Here is a 16320-nt window from a genome sequence, read left to right on the forward strand (position 1 = left end):
GGACATCAATGAGTCGTTACGAGCCGCAGGGTTTAATATGGATTAGTCTGTGCATGTTTTTTTTACTCTCATAGATTTTGTTACCATTGCCATGCATTATACGACTGATAGACTGCAACGGCTGGAGTTAAAAATCTCAGTTTGTGTTCTACTGAAGAAACAAAGTCACCTACATCTTGGATGCCCTGGGGGTAAGCAGATAAACATAACATTTTCATTTTTGGGTGAACTATCCCTTTAAGCTTCTTATTTTTATGGAAATTGTGATCCTTTCTTTTAGGTCTCTTTGGTGAATAGAAAGTTCAAAAGACCAGCATTTATTTGAAATAGAAATCATTTGTAACATTACAAATGTCTTTACTGTCACTTTTGATTTGAATTTAATGAATTATTGCTGAATAAAAGTATTACTTTCTTTCATAAATAAAACAAAAGACAGCTACTTTTCAATGTCATAATAGATTCAGTTAGCAACAATATCCTTTATGTTTGATACATTTTTCAACATATGTAAAAATTCTAAACTTAAGACTTGTTGCATAGATTTAGAGAACTAGATTCACTAAACTGAAATTGAAAGGAATAATTCACACATCTGTAGTCCTTGCAATTTTAATTTCAGCTAAAACAACTCACACTTACAGCAGATTTAAAGCATAACTGTCTTCTGAGCAGTGACAGAAGCCAAGGAAAGCAAGTGGAAAAAGAGCCCATCTCTGGAACTACTGAGCGTCTTTTTTTAAGTGCGCCGAGTGTGTGGAGATATTTTCCATCCATTAGTTGAGCGTTAGGTCATGAAATACACTCACACAGAGAGACACTCGCTTCCCGCCACACACTCGCACAAACATGGAAGCCAACATATAATTGACTTTCTATATTTACATTTAATTAAGTAATCGCTTCACATCCAGATCAATGTGATTATTTTTCCGCTTGAGCTTTAAAATCAACCCCGAATGAAGCTTTTCAGATACCCAACAAACCACAAAGAATAACAAGACATAACACAACCCACAACCTCCTCGCTCTGAAATTGCTAACTGTGCAAATTGGGGCACATCGTCACAAAACCACATCCTGACTGTACCAGCATTTATGAATCCGATTCAAATGCATTGTGTCTAGATGATAATTTCGATAATAAAGCATGAAAGATGGTTCTTTTTGCAGGAGATTCTTTTGCATCTATGCTTTATATATGCAGACTGCACAGCATCTAAATTTGCATATCTGAGCCTTTCAACTTACCTTCATGGTGATTCAGTAGCAGAGGAACAGAATGGAATGATTCATTCCTTCTGCAATTGCTTAGTCTGCTAATCATTATTCAATCTCCAAGAACAAAGTGAGCACGTTATTTACTTCGAAAGCAAAGCAAAGCAAAAAGGTCTATTTGACTTCTTTCAGAAGGGCTGGAGTTGTTTAATTGCTCTACATAATGTCAGGTGTAAAGCTAGTGCTTTGGCCACGGTCTGAAGTTGGGATATAGTGCAGAGAGTCTGATGTCTTGGTGTGTAAACACTGGAGCGAGGTGGCTCAGGTTTGTTTGAGTGTGCAGAGGCTGCCGGCTCTTGTGTTGTTGTGCTGAGAGACACATGCACTACGTAATGGAATCTCTGTAGTCTCGTGTCTGGCTTCCACAGAGCTGTCCCATCCATCCTCATACAAGCGTCTGGACGCCTGGACATGATCACACACTCGTCCTCAGCCCTCGCACTGACACAGGAGCTGAGAAAACACACACACTCTACTGCTACTTACGTACAGAAGTGCAAACTCATGCGCTCACACGTACGCACAGATAAACGAGGATCAAGCACTTTGATGTGCATCAATGCAGTGACATCTTCATTTGCAAAGGGCAGACATTGTCTTTCTTTGTTTGACGTACGCTTTTCACTTTCGGTTTATAAGAAAGGTGCTTTTACACAGTGCTTTCCTTTGCATTTATATCCTTCACTGTCAAATGGTTAATGCTTCATAATGAGTGAGAGACTTCATCGTACATAGGTTCAATAAAGACACAGGCAGCATTGCACTGAGAATCATAACAAGATGGGAGGTTCATGCTTCATACCAGCACATACCGCTAAAAGCAGACTATACAGTAAAAAAACTTTATTCTTAACATTTAGTTATATTTCCCAGTTATAATGTTTAAAAATCCTTTAAACAATATACATCTTTTTGAGAATATATTAAAAGGATAATTCCACCAAAAAACTGCCAAACCAGTTCGTTCCAACTAAAAGCTAAAATCAAATCAAATATAAATATTCTATAAATATTTTGAATTGTTGCATTAACTTAAGTTTAAGCTTACATACTAAAATTACTGAGACTAAAATAAAACAAATTAAAACTACACACACACATATATAAATCATAAGCACAAAACAAAATCACTAAGACTTAAAAAATTAAATAGAAATTAAATATATAAGAATAGAAATATATAAAATATAATACAAATCAATGAACAAAAATATAATAATACATTCAAATATTAATATAAATATTATAATAGTATATTAATAAAATTAAAATAACACTGTTCCAAACCTTCACGAGTTTCTTTTTTTCTGTGGATGATAAAAGAAAATATTTTGAGAAATTTCTTAAGGTGTTTTTTTTTTTTCTTTTAGTCAATGATTACCAAAATGCTTTGATTACCATCATTCTTCAAAATATATTTTGTGTTCAAAAGAAATTAATTCAAGTTTGGAACAACATGAATTACAATGAAATAATAGTTTTTATTATTATTATTTTTACTGGAAAATAAATAAATCAAGAAAAATCATTAAGAAGTCATTTTTGCACTGTATCAAAGCTGTACAATTAATTGAATTTCTAGTTGTGATAACAATTACGAATGCCACAATTATATAATCGTTCAAAGCAGCAATTAATCGTTCAAAGTCCACTTGTGTTATTCTGTGTGCTTAAGATGTGCTTTTTTTCTTTCTACAGGTTATCTTAGGTTTTTTTCCATTGTTTTAATTTAAGTTTTAGTATAACATTATAATACCATTAATATTTTAACTTTTTTTATTTAAAGAAGAAACCAATCCAATGTATAGTTGATATTTGAGGCTTAATACCATAGAAAAGCAATAAAAGTTTTTCAGTTAGAGTGTTTTCAGCTTGTTTATTTTCATATACAAATATGGCATGCAGTTGCTTCAAACAATATAAACAACATTCAATGTAAATTGTGATAATCATAATTAATATTCACAATTACAATTTCAAGGAAATAATCGACAATTATGATTTTTGTCATAATCATCCATAACTGCATCCCAAATCTACACCACCTTATGATTGCTTTGTGGAATATAAAGTCATTCACCGGTAATCTTACCCTTTACCAAAATTCTCTTCACATGTTCTTTACACAATCTTGAAAGACATGACAAATATGAATTACTGTAATATGGAAAAGTTCTGCAACATACCCTGTAATAACAAGTTCTTAGGAAAAGTCGATGGGGGAAAAAAAATGTCACTTACAAAAGTGACATTAGAGACTACAGAGGAGGGGGGGGGATACTGAGGCAGAAAAAAAGATGAAGAAAAATAGATGAGCAAACAACAAATGATACCTCACAGAGAGAGGAAGTAGAAAGTTACTTGATGTCAGCAGATGAAGTGTGAACGTTGGGGAAGAGTGTGACACCTGTGGTTAGAGCAGCAGATCACAAAAAGTGATAGAAAGTGCAATTCAGCAAGAAACACGTACACGCACTGATGTATCACTGTCAGCTATAGTTCTCACGGGACCCCAGTGAGGTCACTAAGGGGCTAAATCTACCCTCATTTCCACTAACCCACTACATGAGACAGTCCCAAGACGATGCACAAAAAGAAGTAGATCAGGCACTTTACTAGAACATAAGAAAGTGATGGAGAGTGGGTGAGGGTGCAGTGAGATAACTCCGCATTAGATGAGTAATACACAGCTTTGTGCTGGATATCAGTGTAAAAGAGCTGGAAAAGTCAAGCTGCTTATTCAAGAGGCTTTCCATAAATTTGACTGGCAGGAAAATATAAGTACTGTTTAATTGCTGTTTGAGAATTTTTATTTAAAACTAATATAGTATCAAACAAATAGAATAAGAATTTTAGACGTTTCATTCACATTTACATTTATGCATTTCACAAATGCTTTTATTCAAAGCAACTCAAGGTATTTCCCTGGGAACCAAACCTATGATCTTTTTGTTGCTAGCACCATGCTCTACTGTTTGAGCTACAGGAAAACTCATTTCAAATTATAATGCTTCTCTCCTACATTACCTTTTAGTTAGACACTTTTTACTGATAGTTATGCTGACGGAATCAACCTAAATACATTAGATTAAATGCACAGCACTAAATGTCCCTGCTGGGGAAAAAAGAACCCCTCATAGAATTTGTAATGGTTTTAATGAGAATTGTATTGGTTTTAATTTAAACTGTAATGGTCCCTGTGGGTCTCTACTGGTAAGTTGTTGCCTTTTATTGGTAGCATGTCAATACCACTAAATCCTAATAGAATATGACCCAAAACACTACAGGTAATGGTTTTAATGGTCAACAGTTGATAGTTTGTAATGTTTGTAATGGTATTTGTAGTGGAAACCATTAGAACCTTTGTGATAAGTTTCTATTGTTTTAATCAGCAGGTGTATATCAGAAATAGCTCCTTAAAGCTACATGGTTACTCCTTTTTGTTTGAAATGAACACAATTTAAATAATGAGTGAGTACCTCATAAATTCCGTCATTCATCTACGCATGTTTATGTCATCCGTAAATAAATCCGTGAAATTTCACAAAGACTGCAGCAACATCTAATTATTTATTTGAATTGTAAAAACGACGTGTCACAACATGTAAGGAAAAACTGCAGCATTTTATTAAAATTATAAGTTGTCAACTCAACTCATCCAAAGCTCGCACGGTCCTCTACCACTTCCTGGATTGTCATTTCATTTGGTAAAGTTAGGCAGTTTTGATTTATATAATGATTCATGTTTGATGTTATTTTACATACATCTGCTTACATACGTGATCGCTTGTTTCTGCTTTTTCTTCACAGTATTTTGATCCAGATGTTCAGTACTCTTTCAGAAGATGCGTAATAGCGCATCCTACTGTACACCAGTGAAAACACGGAACGCTGGAAAATTCCATCAATGGCGAGAAAGCGTTGCCTCATATATGTGACCTGGACCACAAAACCAGTCATAAGGGTCTTTTTTTATTTAGATTTATACATCATCTGAAAGCTGAATAAATAAGCTTTCCATTGATGTACGGTTTATTAGGATCGGACAATATTTGGCCGAGATACAACTATTTGAAAATCTGGAATCTGAGGGTGCAAAAAAATCTAAATACTGAGAAAATTGCCTTTAAAGTTGTCCAAATGAAGTTCTTAGCAATGCATATTACTAATCAAAAATTAAGTTTTAATATATTTACAGTAGGAAATTTACAAAATATCTTCATGGAACATGATCTTTACTTAATATCCTAAAGATTTTTGGCATAAAAGAAAAATAAATAATTTTGACCCATACAATATATTTTTGGCTATTGCTACAAATATACCCCAGCGACTTAAGACTGGTTTTGTGGTCCAGGGTCACATATGAAAAAGTAACTGAATGACATCTCCTTTTGTAAGTCATATTGATAAGAAACAAAACAAAGGTAAGTGATGAGACAATTTATTTTTGGAAAAACTATTTTATTCACAACATAATCTCTCTTAAAATACCTTATAGGGGTATGATAATCAAAACTGTCCTGAGCTAGATCAAGCTTTGATCTCTGCAAACCAAACGATAATTTTAATCAAATAATATATTTTTTTCCCACTAATGAAAATATTTTATCATTAGCTAGCTCCACACTGGAGAACTGCTTTATAACAGAAAATCAAGTTGTAATTCTAACGGAAAGTGACACTGACTCTGGCTTTTCATGTTTAATACTGTAAAGCTGCCTGGTTTAAATCTATCTGTTGCATAAAGTACTATATCAATAGACGTGACTGGACTTTACTAGAGTAGAGTACTAAACTGCAAGTATCCTCATCACTGTAATCAGATGCGTTCTTAACTGCTGCTTTCTCACCGCTGTCAGTTTTTGTTGTGTTTATTTCATTATTGAGAGAAAAGCGCGCAGCATATATTTACATATTCATCCAAAGCTTCAGGTTCGGCCAGGGTTGCCAGGTTTTCACAACAAAACCTGCCAAATTGCTACTCAAAACTAGCCCTGGTAAAATTTAAATTCCATGGGCTAAATATCATGTAATTGGGGTCGTTCAAACCCGCGGACATGAAAAATAACCCGCAGCAACAGTGTTAAAGTAGCCCAATTCCACGGGAAAACCGCAGACTTGGCAACACTGGGTTCGGCTGCTTTTTTTTTTTTATAAAGTCGCCAGTCACCACCAGCATTTTTGATAATTTTCACAAAAAGTTTAATGGCACCAAGAATGTTTTTTTTTGTGTATGAATATCTGAACATGCAATAGGTCAAAACAAAGATCAGAGCCTCTGCTCTTAAACAACAACAACAACAAAAACGTTTTATTTTAGCTTCATGCAATCTTTTTTTTATCTGCACTTATCAGCATATTTTGAAAATCGTGTTTTTGTCTGGATCAAATTCAGAATGATGATCAAAACAGATGGAATAGACTGCTTCCATCAACGCATCCAAAGCTTGCATGGTCCTATACCACTTCCTGGATCATCATTTCATCCTGTAACATTAGGCAGTTTTGATTTTTTATGCTGTTTAATGGTTGATGATAGCATTATTTTACATATGCATCTGCTTACATATGCGATCGCTTGTGTCTGCTTCTTCAGAAAGCCGTAAAATTCCGTCAATGATGGGGAAAGAGTTAAATGCCAACATCTGACCTAAATCATGACCTTTCTCTTGCTACCGGTGACTGACCGCTCCTGCCAGGCAGCTTTATGACCTATAGGCAGCAGGCAGGTGACCTCTGCCCAGGATTGGGTTGCACCTCTTGGTTGTAGGCCCACACTCCTTGCCTGAACCTTTAAAGATCTGCTGCATCTGGAAAGCATTGCACCAGCAAGCCACTATTACCCATTACCCATCCCCGCAGCCATCTGGCCCACCTGCACACACACACGCTTTAACAGGCAATGGGCTCATACACCAAGCCCTCGTTAAGCAGCCAGCAGTCCACTTTTTAAGTGTTATTTCATCAGGCTACTGAGCCAGTGAAACGGCTGATAAAACGACCATCAGAAATTCGAGCTTGTGGAGCTCAAAGGGCCACTGGGTGAGGAGCAGGTCCCCACACCTCTCATCCAGCTGTGTGGACCGGAAGAGAGGTCAAATATGCAGAGGAAAGCATTTTTCATATTTATGTGTATGAATTGCATATAAAATTGCCATCCATTTGGATTACACAATTTTAACATAAAGAAAATAATAAACTTAATGTAATGCATATGTCATTCATACAGAAATGAAAAAGGTAAGATTTCTGTTATAGCACTATTACATTGAATGTGTTTTAAATACACAATAACCAGGTTTATATATTTATCATCAATATATCCAACAATTTGTCCGTCCATTTGCACAATTTTAACATGAACAAATTGATCAACTTTATGTATTGCATATTTGTCATCCATACATCAATGAAACAGATACGATTTCTGTATTAGTACTAATAAACTGAATGTTTAAATTCACAATAATCACGTTTACATATTTTTCATCAGTTTCATACATTTCAAGGTTTAATATTGATTGTTCCACAGCTAGCCATATTTTAACTATGATCATACTTTTTAATTGAGTAAGCTTGAACAGATGCTGATTCTAAGCAATTTGAATACATGCATTTTGAAAATGTGATTACTTAAATCAAATCAAATAGATTTAAATAGTTAATAACAAGCTGTGCCATGATTTTATGAGTGCATTTTCCCTGTTTCTTACATGTTTATTTTTATGTATGACTTTCAAATATACATCACATTAAGTTTACTAGTTTGCTTATGTTAGGACTGTGTAATCCAATTAACTGGAAATTTTATATGCAATTCAAACATATATATCTTAAATTTAGGCCTTTTCCCCTAAGTGTAGCAAACATTGTAAACATCGCTCACAACTCCTTAGAAACCACATAGCAACATCATGGAAACCACCCAGAACATTGTGGTGTTGTGTTTTGCAAAAGCAAGCACCACTCACTTGTCTTTAGAAAATGCAAGCAAATCGACTTAGTCTTTTGTGGAGGGGTGCAGTGACTGTCAGAAGTTGGTTAGACTATGACACAGTGCAAGTTAGTAACAGCTATTAGACAGAGACCTGTTGGGAGAGAGGCTGCATATCACAGCCAGCCAAACCAATGACTCTTAGCCAGAAACAGCAGCACGGCCCATGGCCAAGAAGCCGAGAGCAGGACAGTGGAATTACATCCAGGCCTGACTGCCACACAGAACGGAGTAAGAGCGTACCACCATTTAACACACAAGCTCAGTTTGCTTTCAGTGAGAGAAGGCAGATATAGCCAGTGGATGAGCTGGATTTAGATACATTATTACAACAATCTGGGAGCAATATTTACTCGCAAGCTTCACTGTCTGCTGTCTTAATCGTGATGAAAGCAGTACAACAAAACACAAACAAAGATGCACACCAACACACACACCAGTTAGTAATATAAAACCTTGGGCTTCCCACTCACCAATGCTTTTGTGAACACATAAATGTCTGAATGGAAAGTTCCTTTAAAAAAACAAGGAGGGAAAAAATATGAGCCTTTTCAGAATATGAATGAGTACACTTTAATAATAAATGCATATGTGACTTGTGTAGCATTTTTTTCAATGTATATTTAAAGATTTCTTCTATTCCAGCTTTATATGCAGAAACAAAAATAGGTACACAAATAGATATTGTAAGATATATGTAGACTGATTTCCATGAAAAGTGTAAACACTGTGGCTCTGTGGTGCTGTCAAAACACTGCTCTGTTTGTTTGGAGCATCCAAACAAGTACAACCTAGCAACATTGGCTCAACCAATACGATGATTTGGGGGCAGGGCTATATATGGTTTGACCAATGGAAAAAAGAAAGAGCGAAAGGGCGTGATCTAATATAGCAATACTCTAGCAACCACTCACAACACTTAGCAACACTTTTGAACAAAATCTAAACGACTCAAGCTGTAGCCAGTTTAAATTCATCATGACATGTTTCCTATTTGCAACATTTTAGCAATTACATGTAACAAAAATCAATGCATACTGCATTCACTACCATTATTTGTGGTCAGTAAGATTGTAAGAAAGTGACAGTAAAGACATTTATAATGTTACAAAAGATTTCTGTTTCTGTTCTTCTGAACTTTCTATTCATCAAAGAATCCTGAAAAATGTATCCGTTTCCACACAAATATTAAGCAGCACAATTGTTTTCAATATTGACAATAAGAAGAAACTTTTATTAGGCACCAAATCAGCATTTTATGATTTCTGAAGGATCATGTGACACTGAAGACTGGAGTAATGATGCTGAAAATTCAGATTTGCAATCACAGGAATAAATAACAGTTTAAAATAGAAAACAGTTATTTTGAATTGAAATATATTTTACATTATTACAGATTTGACTGTATTTTTAATCAAATAAATGCAGCTTTGTTGAGGACAAGAGAAGGTAGTTTTGAAAGGTAGTGTATTTAAGCTATGATAATTCTGCATGTAAAAAAAGCAGTTTCTCTGTTTGTTGTTCTCTCTTAAAGGGGTCATATGATGCTTTTTTAAAGATCATTATTTTGTGTATTTGGTGTAACAAAATATGTTGACATGCTTTAATGTTCAAAAAACACATTATTTTTCAAATACTGTACATTATTGTAGGTCCTCTATGCCCCGCCTCCTTTAAAGGGATAGTTCACCCAAAAATGAAAATTTTTACGTTGCGCCTTCCGCTACGCCTACGTCATACGCTCGACCGCCTTGTTGTGAACGCGCCTGCTTGAGCGAACAGAAGCTGGAGATTACAGTTTATACATTTTTAAAAATCAATATTTTTCTTAAACTAACGCATTGTTTCGCTTCAGAAGGCCTTTATTAACACCCCGGAGCCGTGTGGAGTAGTTTTATGATGGATGGATGCACTTTTTCGGCTTAGAAAACGGGCACCATTCATTGCCATTATACAGCTTGGAAGAGCCAGGAAAATTTTGAATACACCTCCGATTGGATTCGTCTGAAAGAGGAATGCCAGATACGCCTAGGATGCCCTGAGGGTGAGTAAATCATGGGCTGATTTTCATTTTTGGGTGAACTATCCCTTTAAGTTTCAAAACAATTGCTATATTCCACTGGGTGGATCAGGCATCAATCAGACTGGCCCAGTGACACCCTGTGGCCTCGTGCTGATGTGTTTACTCAGAATGAATACTGACAAACACATAGTCTGATAGAATAAAAATAAATAAATACAACATTTGTTTCATGGAAAAAGCAAAACAAAGAGTTTTCCTCTCCTTAAACTAATCCAGAGTGCAATGATGTGAAGGTTAAAGAATTCCTTGTGACACTGTGTATCTTCGCAGCATCAGAGAGACATCTGCTCCATTACAGCGCAGTCTGCCAGTAGCAGCTTCGTCTGCAATTTTATTACGTTTCCATTTTGTCTTCCACAGTCTCCACCTGTCCTTCTTTCATTCATTTCATTTGTCTTCCTTCCTTATTTGAAGCCGAGACCCACAGTAGCCGTCTTAAAGGGGTCATATGATGCGATTTCAATTTTTCCTTTCTCTTTGGAGTGTTACAAGCTCTTGGTGCATAAAGAAGATCTGTAAAGTTGCAAAGACTAAAGTCTCAAATCCAAAGAGATATTCTTTATAAAAGTTAAGAGTCAGCCACACTTTTATGGAGGACTGTTTCCTGATCCTGGTAGAGTAGACTACAATTACTAACAAACGACTAACATTTCCGTCACACTCTTGAGGTATTCGGCCAATCATAACACACTGCATAACTGGCCAATCACAGCACACCTTGCTTTTCAGACCGATGAGCTTTGTAAAAATCGACGCGTTTCAGAAAGGCGGGCGCCATTCTCAAGCCCGCCGCCTCTGGTCACTCTAGGCCTCCGGCCTCCGCTCACTCTTGGCCACCGTGTGTGACGCTGTGTTTCGTTGTGAAAGCGAAACTACTTTGTTTGGCCTTCCAAAAATGGACACGACTAGAAATCAGTGGTTAAGTTGTATTTACAACACTGTTCCGGAACACTTCAACCCAAATATTCAGATGTGTGCAGCACATTTTATGGAGGACTGTTTCCTGATCCTGGTAGAGTAGACTACAATTACTAACAAACGACTAACATTTCCGTCACACTCTTGAGGTATTCGGCCAATCATAACACACTGCATAACTGGCCAATCACAGCACACCTTGCTTTTCAGACCGATGAGCTTTGTAAAAATCGACGCGTTTCAGAAAGGCGGGGCATAGAGGAGAAACAATAATGTACAGTATGTGGAAAATAATGTGTTTTTTGAACCTTAAACCACATAAACACATTTCATTACACCAAATACACAAAATAATGTTCTTTTTAGCAACATCATATGACCCCTTTAAAATCTAACTGCCATGTTTTACAGCTGTCATAGTGATTCATACATTTAGTGTTGTAAAGTGTAAAATACTTCTATTTAGCATTTTTCTTATTTAATGTTTTGTTTTTTTCCATAATAAATTCTATTTTGACCTTTCATACAATGATGAATTATGATAAAAAATGTATTAGTGACCTATAAATAATGCAGAAAATATTTCTTATTCATTTTACATCATAACATTCTTTTTTTTTATTTTTTTGTATTAATTAATCAAAATTCTAAAGCTTCCTGTTCATCTTCAGGTTTAAATTCAATTTTGGAATTCCAGATTTTCAGTGGGGACTCAGACCTATAAATGGCACTAATGGCACTGTGTGTGCATGTGTATCTGGAGGTACAGTAAATCTCTCAGGGTTTGAGAGAATAATCAAATAGATTGGTGCATTCTGATAGACCCGTCACTTGAGCACATGCAGCAAGCTTTTTGCTTGTTATTTCGTAATGCATGTGTTTGAAAGTCTGAAAGTGTTCAAACCCAAGTGTCCTAGTTAACCTTTAGTGGCAATGAGGGATCACAGCAGCCTCTCGTAAAAGCCTGTTGCCCAATTTTCAGGACATTCAATCCCCTGACCCTATAGGTAGGGAGATTTCACACCACACTCATTCCCTCAGCCTGTCATCATTTTGATTAAGAGAAAAGTGCAAAAAAGAGGTCAGCACTGTGGTAGAGATGTGGATGGCCATATGACCCACCATGCTGGCCACAAGATGTATTTTAGCCATATGGCTTCATACCATTTCATATCATTTCGTTTTAAATAGTCAAAAACCCATAAGAGCAGTTCAGGGACAGACAACATGTTCTGTGTCTGTCTACTAGTGCATAAATCATGCAGTAAACACTGAAGAAACAAAAAAGGTTAAAAAATCTTTTATTTAGTAAGATTAGAGAGAGGGAGGGGGGGGATTTGAGAGAGTAAGAATTTGCAATAATTGTTAAATTATTTTCAGAGGACATATTTTAGTGAACAACAAAACAGAAACATTGGGTTTTTTGTTTTTTTGTTTTTTAGTACACATACTGGAATCCAATCCAAAATAGCATTTAAATCTTTAAAGACTTTAAACTTCAATCGTTAAACAAAAAAACAAATATTTCAGATTGAAATGCTAAACCCCAGAAGAACTCTCTCTCTCCCCAAAGTCAGTGGGTTTGAGTAAGATGATTATTCAATAAGCCATAAATCAACAATAATATAATTAGTTACCAAGAATGTTAATGGTGGCTAACAATTTATAGCCCCTTATTTTTTCCATCTTCATCGTTGGCTTGTTTTGGGGCCAGCAATGCATAACTTTCTACTTTCTGATTATGACGAGTTCTCTAACCTCACAGCTGCTCTGAGACCTCAGCGTTTGCTGGCTTCCAACCAGCGCACGTCAGCCCCTGGGAGCAACAGTCAGCAATGCAAGCAATAGCCACACGCGCACACACACAAACACACACACACACACACACAGACGTACACACAAAAACAGCTGAGCACAAATATGCGCACACTTCAAATAAAAGATGTGTGCTAATGAGCAAAAAAAGGATATGAATCCAGACAAACACCACATGATTTTTCAGCAGTGCTTCATTTTGAGGGCAAAGACTTAAGACATTATGATAATTGCTTTAAATATACTCTGACCTGATTGGACCAGAAACAAAGACTTCCTCAAAAGAGATTTTCACATTTCAATGCATGTTCTAGAACAAACTACACAACAAAAGTAAACATAAGCACAAGTTTTGAAGTGTTTTTGAAGTGCATCGGAGACAAATATTTCAAGCCTCAAACTGACTTGTTTGAATTGATCCCAAGACTGACCACTTTATTCATGGAGGATGAAAGCGTTAAAGTGCAGCACCATCTGAAAGAGTTTACACATCACTGAAATAAAACGAAGAAACAGCATTTATACATTTGAACACATCAAATATGCAACATAGACTCAATGTAAAACATGAAAACTGCAACGCAAAGTGCTCGGGTACGAGTCCCGTGAAACACTATTCACGATAAAAGAGACATTTTATTTCCAAACTGCTGTGATATGCATAACAACCAACGTAATAAAACATTGTCAGATTCACATTCATCTGTTTCAGATAAAACAGAATGTTCTTTTAGTGCCATTCACTGAACATTTTACTGTGAAAGTGGTTGCCACAGGCAAGTTCTTCTAATGAGCTTGATTGCAAATGTGTCTGAATTCAGACCAGTAAGAAAAAAAAGCTAAGAAAAACAGAAAACCACATTGAAGTTTTTTAAAAAGGTGTTTTCCACATTTAAACCAAAATAAATAAATACATAAATAAATATTACATGCTGAGAATTTTAAAACCGACAAAAAAAGTATAAATTATTATTTTGTAAATAATGTATATAGAATTACTTTATGTAAAATGAATGAAAAATATTAAAAATTCTGCCCTATAATTCTGAACAGCAGCAGCATAAATGTATTTGAGCCACATTTACAGTCCCAGGACACAACATATCAAATCTCCTGAATCATGTAGATTTTTTTTTTTTAAAGCAAAGCGGGCAGAAAAAAGAAAGAAAATGTTGTCCACACGACCAAAGCCACAGGACCTTCCATATCAGATGATGTCTGTCTGGGATGCTGTTTGCTCAAGCCTAACAATGCCTTACCCATCATCACTACTGACAGGTGCTTTTAACCAGGGTTTTGTGACTAGAAACCCTATTCATTACCTTAACAGCAATCCCATTAAGGAATCCCTACGTCTGTCCAAACTGAATGGTCTCACAGTGCCCTGAATAAACCCACATGCACTAAATCAATCAGAAGGATGACAATGAAAACAGCCCTGTGATGTACAGTCGATTCAACAGTTTTTCATGATGAAGAGGGAAAAAAGGACAGATGAGTGAAAAAAAAGAGAGAATATCATGCGAAATTGGTTTGGTCTCCAGCTGCCTGCCTCATTTACTCATGCACATTTATCATCGTGTTAATTAGCTAATTAATCACCCGCTGCAGCAACCTTTTCACTAGGTACTCCCGATGCACTGGAATCCCCCGCTGTAAACATCCCGAGGTTACAGCTCATACTGTACATGCACACACACTCACACTGTCTGTCTGACTGGCCTGACTTCTCCTTTGCACTGGCACATTTTAGACTGTGGTGCAGCATAAACACTTGTGGGAAGTTTCCATTGATTTCTATTGTTTTTAATGATTGCCTGTCTAATTTCCATTCATCTAATTTTATTCATTACTTACTTAGCATGTTTAAGCTGTTTTGGTTCCAACAGTCCAGGGAAAACCAGACCCACATACACAAAATACCGATTTGATAACACAACATATAGTAAGATCAAAATCATTGCAAGCAAACACTTATAAAAGGCGCAAAAAAAAAAAAAAAAAAAAGATTAGGGATGCATGATATATTGGTACCATATTGGTTATTGTTGGACATTAAATATATTTTTTGATAAACATAATTAGAATTAATCACTACATATTGCAAATATATTTGCCAATACTTAAAGTTCATCTTTAAATAATAATTTAATAAAACTATTAAATGTGATCTCAAAATTAATATTATACATTGTATGTATAATATTATACAGTATACATAATATATAACATAACATAATAATATAATACAGTATAGTATCACAATGCTTAAATACATATCAGTATGCATTTTAACATGGGCTATTTATTAGTTATCGGCCATAGCATGAAAATAACTATTGTACATCACTACTTTTTATTATAATCATGCTATGGATGCTTACAAAATATTGCATCTCAAAAATCATGTGAAATCACTTAAGCAGGGCACACACTACAAGATAATCGTGCCAAATTCTCCCCTTCTGACAATCCTAGGTAAAGTCCTGATTATCTTGATGGTTCTACAGATTATTTTATCAGATTTTCCTATGGTGTGGGGTGTGTTAAGAGTGATTGAATCTGCTTGGAGAACATCGGGGCCGCACTGACCTCAAATAAAAAAAAAAGAAGATTTGAGATAAAAAATCCTGTTGTGTGGGTCTGTGGGATCCCCGAGGACAAATGTCCAAATGCTCTGTTGTCACATGGAGCGAAACGATTCCCAATCAGAAAGCAAGCTGACAGAACACGGATGCATTACTCACCTCCAGCTTGCGCATGTAAAGTGCATGTTCACACCGTCTTCATGACATCATCCAAAACTTTTCTTTTTTTTTTTCTATATGCCACAGCCATATCACCCTGCAGCCCAAGACTGGTTGCCCACTGAAGCTAAGCAGGGTTGAGCCTGGTCAGTACCTGGATGGGAGACCTCCTGGGAAAACTAGGTTGCTGTTGGAAGAGGTGTTAGTGAGGCCAGCAGGGGGTGCTCACCCTGTGGTCTGTATGGGTCCTAATGCCCCAGTATAGTGATGGGGACACTATACTAGGGCTGCACGATAAATCGAAATGGAATCAAAATCGCGATTCTACAGAAGCTGTGACTGTCATGCTTATCTTTCAGTGAAGCACGGTTCTGTGATCAGCAGTAAATCTCCATCCAAAGGCCAAAGGGCGCTCTCGCGCTGAAACTCCAAATACGCCTCGCAGAAGAAACCCAGAAAATGCCTATCGCTGCAGCTGAATA

At 36.1% G+C, this 16320-nt stretch overlaps 1 protein-coding gene and 1 long non-coding RNA gene across 2 annotated transcripts in view; one reads left to right on the forward strand and one right to left on the reverse strand.

The window, feature by feature from the left end:
* LOC107673906 (uncharacterized) overlaps positions 1-4650 on the forward strand; it is a 14577-nt gene extending 9927 nt beyond the window's left edge. Inside the window, exon 3 of the long non-coding RNA XR_001632446.1 lies at positions 4566-4650. This is a non-coding gene — a long non-coding RNA (uncharacterized LOC107673906). The remainder of the gene's footprint in view (positions 1-4565) is intronic.
* Positions 1-16320, reverse strand: part of LOC107673905 (potassium voltage-gated channel subfamily KQT member 5-like) — a 133430-nt gene that overhangs the window by 61900 nt on the left and 55210 nt on the right. The gene's annotated exons all lie outside the window — the stretch shown is intronic.

Source organism: Sinocyclocheilus anshuiensis, unplaced genomic scaffold, assembly GCF_001515605.1.
Source record: "Sinocyclocheilus anshuiensis isolate Anshui unplaced genomic scaffold, SAMN03320099.WGS_v1.1 scaffold292, whole genome shotgun sequence".
Lineage (NCBI taxonomy): Eukaryota > Metazoa > Chordata > Actinopteri > Cypriniformes > Cyprinidae > Sinocyclocheilus > Sinocyclocheilus anshuiensis.